Genomic DNA, 6,392 nt, shown 5'->3' with positions numbered 1-6,392 from the left:
AGAGAAAAAGGAAATCATTTTTAAAAATGTGAATTATTTGCTTATAATGGAGTCTATAGGAGATGAGCTTTCCGTAATTCAGAACTTTCTTAATAATGGGTTTCTGGATAAGGGGTCCGATACCTGTACATCCGAAACTTTGGTTGATATCTTATTGACCATTCAGGTCAAATATAGTAGTTCATTCATCTGCTGTGGAAAGGTCAGAGAGAAGCAGCCCAATGGCAGTGCAGTGTCTGAAACCATCAGCAGGTCAGGGCCATATATCTGAATATAAATAAATAGCATTGTCACAGTAAATGACTACCAGGAACTTAAATAAAACATGACAGAAGTTCTGCTTTGTACTTTGTACTTATTGTCGTGTATAGATACATATTTTCGACCAGTGTTTTACAGGCTATCGTTATAAAAAAGAAGAAGTCTGCATGTAAACAGGAAGTCAGCATATTGGTTGATGATTATTCTGTGCTGTATGGCTTCCTTCCACATTGATAAACTGAAAATGTCTGCTGCAGCCACAAGGTACAAATGACTGGATTTGAAAATTATATTGGAAATAATAATTATAAGGATAAAGTGAATTTTGCAACACTTTACTAGACTAATAGTTGTTACAATAGCTCTTCCCAAAAACATATGCAAAAGATATGATTTCTTCATAAGCTGCATAGATTCCCATTGTATTCTACAGAGCTCATCTGTTATCTGCTATGCAACCTGCACCTTTTCTTCTTTTTTCCAGCTTGAATGGCTGCCCCCAGGGCTATACAGCAGCTTTTTTATATAAACTATAGTAGGGTTTATGAAGAAAACACAAAATCTTTACCAGTGCAGGTCAATAGTACATTATATATTCATTACTTTGATACATTTTCATTTTGGTGTTACTGTTCCTTTAAACTGTAACCTCTACTGGGGCAGGGACTGTGTATAATATTTGTTGACTGTCAACTGGGTGTGTTAATAGATATTTGGAATTGACACTGGCTAGAAGCAATGCTAATACTTTAAATAGAGAACAATTGCTGCAGGGCTGCCATTAGGAAGGAAAAGGCAGGAGTCCTGTTAGGGCCCTAGAGCGCCATCAAAGCAGTGGAGCTTAGGGGGACCCAGAACAACAAAACAATTTTTTGCAATATTTGGCCATTATTCTAGCCTTCGGGAAATTTTACAAAACATGTTATGTAGCCTGGATGGGATAATAGGCAATACAGGTATGAGACTTGTTATCCAGAATGCATGGGACCAGGGGTTTTCCAGATAAGGGATCTTTCTGTAATTTGGATCTCTGTATCGTAAAAATAAATTCAACATTAATGGCCCTTTTTACTCAGTTTTTGAATTTGTGAATTTGAGTTTTTTTTCTAAATCAAATAAACTCGTATATTGAATGGTCGTTTATTGATTAATAAGTAAAACTTCTATGAATAAAAAAACTCGAATATCTAAAATTTTTTGAGGTTACGAGCTTGAAAAGTTTTTGGAATATGGCTTGACTTTGCCTATGACTTGCAAAGCTTTTACATGGTGAATTTTGACATTTGAGTTTTTAGTTTTTTTGCACTTAATAAATACCAGACATTCGAGCTTTCGAACCATAACTCAATTTTTAAAACAAAAGCTCGAACTTGCATCAGGGGAGGCAGGGTCGGCGGAGTGCCCTGGGGGGATCGAGTCTGGACTGCCAGGTTCCACTGGGTTTTTTCCCGGTGCCTCGACGGCCTAGAGTTAAAGCTTCTAATGCTAACGGCCTCCTGCTGCACAAATATGGCCGCCCCCTCATAGGGGAACATGGGGGATCAGATAGGGAATGTAAATGTATTGGGTAAATACTTTTAAAAAGCTCATAAAAAGACAATATTATGACAGATGTAAAAAAAATGTTCAGTTTCTGGTGTAAGTATCACTTTAATGGTTGTACTGTCTGTATGCCTCTTCTTTGTCCTTGAATATATTTCCATCTTTATGAATGGATTTGCAAAGGCCTCAAGGTAAAATTTTGCATTCAGAATTTGCATAACATTTTTTATAGAATAAGTTGGCTCTGAGCCTTTTTCAGTTAACCATTAAAAGTGTCAGCGCACACCACTTTTTCTCTTAGGGTCAATTGAAACTTCTGTTTAACATGTAAGAAATAAAAGTACTTAACATGGTTTTGTTTTTTTTATTCCTCCCCTCAGAGTCAGTTCTTTTAAGAACAAATCGTGGATCCCACCACGCCACTGTGTAGCAGGTACCCACTCCCTCCCCACCAGGCCCAAGCCTACCGGCAGCCCCCCCCAAATGTTCCTCTTGCAGTCCCCCCAAGCTCAGTTTATATGCGCTCAGCTCTACCCATATAAGGAACACAAAAACACACACATCTGTACAGCATTCATTTATTACATTACATTGTTTTATATATAAAAAAATAAACACTGATAGACATTTTTTTTTCAAAAAATATAAAACAATGACAAAGAGAAAGGACCTTAAGTCCTTGTTTTTACATTACAAGAGTAAAAACAAAAGGAGAAAGGGAAAAATAAAGGGGGAGGAAGGAAAAATCAAAGAGAAGGAAGAAAAGAGTGTTTTAGTAAATTCAAGAGATATATAACATGAACCATTAAAGTGGTGGCTGGGTTTTGTTACACTATAATCGAGTATTGGGATAGACAGCGAAACATGCTTTGGCTTTTTGTGCAGTTCCTATTGGGGAGTACCTTACGCATGTAGGGAGGAGGATAGCAGAGGGTTATTCTCATATGCCAACCAGGGGAGCCGAATGTAACCATATGCTTCCATATTGTTTTGTAACATGTCAGTCAGTCTCTCAATAGTCACTAGTGATGGGCGAAATGTTTCGCCAGGCATGGATTCATGTCCAAAAATTGTGGGACAAATTTTTTTGACGCACAACATTTTCGCCATTTCACAAATTTTTTGCCGCTTCGCAGATCTTTTGATAGGTTTGTGAGTTTTTTTGGCGAATCGAAGCGGAACAGATTCGCTCATCACTATTAGTCACTAAGCTAATTATTTTTGCTTTCAGCTTTTCTAAAGAAAGGTTGGATTTTTTTCCAATTGGCCGCTATTATAATTTGTGCTGCCGTTAGAATGTGCTGGCATAGTCTATGAGCTGAGTTAGTAAATTTTTTGGGTTTCTTCCCCAGTGGCAGAACAAATGGATCCATCTGGAACGTAGCATGTAGCACGTTAGATAAAAGTTGGCAAGTAATCAGCTACAATACTACACTCCCACCATTTGTGTAGCATGGTGCCTTTCTTCAGGCATCCTCTGTAACAGTGCGGGTCAATGAGGGGTATATTCTGTATAGCAGGGCTGGAACTAAGTAGGTTCTGTGCAGGATTTTTAGTGACGTTTCTCTGTTTGTAACGCATGTGCTTCCCTGGTTGGCTGATAAGCTGCATTATGACCATTGGTGGATAAGATTGCTCCCAGGTCTCTCTCCCATTTAAGCATGTAATTAAGTTCAGGGTTCGTTGTCTGATATTTGATTGAGTATTCTGTAGGTTAAGCTTAATATTCCTGGAGCCAGCAGTGCAGTTCAACAAATTAATTCAAAACTAGATGCTGTAATAGTCCTATGTTCACAACGTTTTGCTTGTCGCTGTACATAGTTTACAAGTTATATAGTTCTGTATGTTTCCTATGGGGAGGGGGGGTTATATTTTCTTTTCATCTATGTTAGGGTCAGTGATGATTACACAATTTCTAACTAGGATATGCACTGTAAAACTCTCAATCTGTTGCCCAAGTCCAACTCCCTGCATCCTGAGCTGAACCACCAGTGCTTTCCAATAGTTTATCAAATAATAATTTACCTAACTAAAGTTCTAGAATACAACTAGGATAGGATATCAATACCATTCTTCTGCCCTCGTAGGCTGGTGTGCAGTTTACATTGAGCAGGGAGTCGTCATTCGCAGGCAACCATTCACAGCAGTACGTAAATTGTAAGCTCTAAGGGACAGGGACCTTCCTACTGTGTCTTTTAAAACATGGTATTTAATATCTCTATATTCATTATGTATTATTATGCTTGTCCTCCTTCTGTTTACTTTTCATGTGGCGCTATATAAATAAAGTTATACACACATACATACATAGGCAGGGCTATATAAATACAAATTTACATATATACATACAACAATCTTGATATTTTGAGAATCCTGCAAAGTACACTGCAGTTAATTACAATTACCTGCTCGTCATTTGCTCTTTACTTCTATAGTAGTTGGTGAACCATAAATTGATTATCCTTGTTACATCCATCCATGTTCCAATAAGCTATTCCTATGTAGGAAGAATGCAAGTAAAATGCATTGGATGTTGGTTGTGAGTCCAATCATAGTCAGATGGTTACCGATTTGGCCGCATCACTTTTAGTAGGATGTAGAGAGTGCTAATCTGCAGTAACTATTCAGTTTGGAATTTCAGCACCTATCTGGTTGCTATGGTCTAAATTGCCCTAGTAACCAGGCAGCGGTTTGAATGAAAGACTGGAATATGAATAGGAGAGGGACTGAATAGAATGATAAGTAACAAAAAGTAACAGTAACAATAAAATTGTATCCCCACAGAGCAATAGTTTCTGGCTGCCGGGGTCAGTGACCCCATTTGAAAGCTGGATAGAGGCACAAGAAGAAGGAAAGTAATTAGAAAACTATACAAAACAAAGATTGCTAAGAATTGGCCATATTCTGACATACTAAAAGTGAAATACCTTTAATTAAGGGGATTGACAGTTCTTCATTGGAGGGCCATGCGTTTAAGTATGGCATATGGCATATACACAATATATACTGTATTCAACATACTACATGAAAGGCATAGGTACTGAAAATAATAGTGATTGTAATAAATAACACAAAATGTTACATCACATGAAGTTTTGTACAAAGCTTTGCAATACAGTACAAGATAATAAGGCACAAAGGCCTCATTTGAAATGTTTTTTATTTTCACCACTCAGCTCCTTGGAAGATCTGAGCGGCATCAGATTTTAGGGAGTCCGGATATATCCAGCAGTACCCAGACTGCACACATAATACAAACAAGGCACATATATTATTATAATAATAATATAATAATAATTATAGAGTAAGAAGAGCTTACACTAAACAAACAGGAACCATTCCAATGGCCTTTCATAACATTCACAAAGTGCAGTGCTTTGCAGGATCCTCAGTCCAATACACAAAACTCTATGGGGGGAATTCACAAAAGTGGTGATATTGAGACAAAATAAAAGTGAAAATAGATTTGTCGGCTTTTCCATCTAATTCACAAACATCTATCTCTACTTTTGTGAATTTGTCTTTTAAGCAGACAGTTTTCAGATTTTGTCATTTTGCCGACATTTATTTTATGAATTTGCCTTTAGCTCTTAGTAAATGTGTCGGTGCCACCAAACCCAGTCCCACAGCTACAGGAGCCTTGGGGGGAGGATTTTACCTGCAGGATTTGGCATTTCATTTGCCAGTTGTCATTTCACATTGGGGGCATTTCCTGAGGGGTAATTTTAGTTTGCCCGGGGAAACTATACATCATTGTTTTCAGGACAATCTATGAGTTTTTTCTATATTTCTGTGTAATTCCACTTCTGTAACAAGATTTATGGGTCTAAATACCTTCTTCTCTATCCCCTACTCATTACTGGGCAGCAGCAATCCGGCCCCCCACCAACATGCCCGGTGACTAGAGCTCCAACAGGACTAGGGCCCAGCGGGTTTTTATCCAGTGCCCTGTTGGGCCGGTCCAACCCTGTACCCCAATATCCCAGTGTGGGTGCCAGCGTGTATGTGCTGTTTGCTGATCCCCAAGATGGCTGCTGGGAACAGGTGGGGCCAATGCTGTCAGGCAGCTCTGTAGTTCAGGACATGCTATGGGGGCACAGATAAGTTGCGGAAAGTGACAGTGAAGTGATTAAAGAGGGGGCACTGCTGCTGCTAAAACTAAAAATTTGCCTGGGAGGCTTTACTTTTCCTTTTAATAAAAATGTTTACAATATATTCACACAAAATGTTATTATTGCCTCATTGATTAAGCTAAAATTTGCATAATTATGTAAATGTGAGGTAAAAACTTTTTATATATAAGATAATGAATTGAAAATTGAACTTTTTTTAATCAGTGTTTTACTTGTTTATAAAATGTTAATGAGGCTTTTGCACCTATTGTTCTAGGGTGAGACAGAAACTTGTCCCCTAACAATAGGCTGCTAATCCCCATTAATATGTTACTGATCCCCCAATGGGGGCCCCTACCAGAGGTGTGAATTGGAGACTGGGGGAAACCAAACAAAACAGAAGAGCTTAGAATTGGTCTGACAGAGTTACACTGAGCTTTACTCCATTTTGAAAATGTTGGGGGAAAAATGTTGGGA

The sequence above is a fragment of the Xenopus tropicalis genome, chromosome 8, assembly GCF_000004195.4.
Source record: "Xenopus tropicalis strain Nigerian chromosome 8, UCB_Xtro_10.0, whole genome shotgun sequence".
NCBI classification, from domain to species: Eukaryota; Metazoa; Chordata; class Amphibia; order Anura; family Pipidae; genus Xenopus; species Xenopus tropicalis.
The sequence above is the reverse complement of the archived record's forward strand: the minus strand, read 5'-3'. Positions refer to the sequence as shown.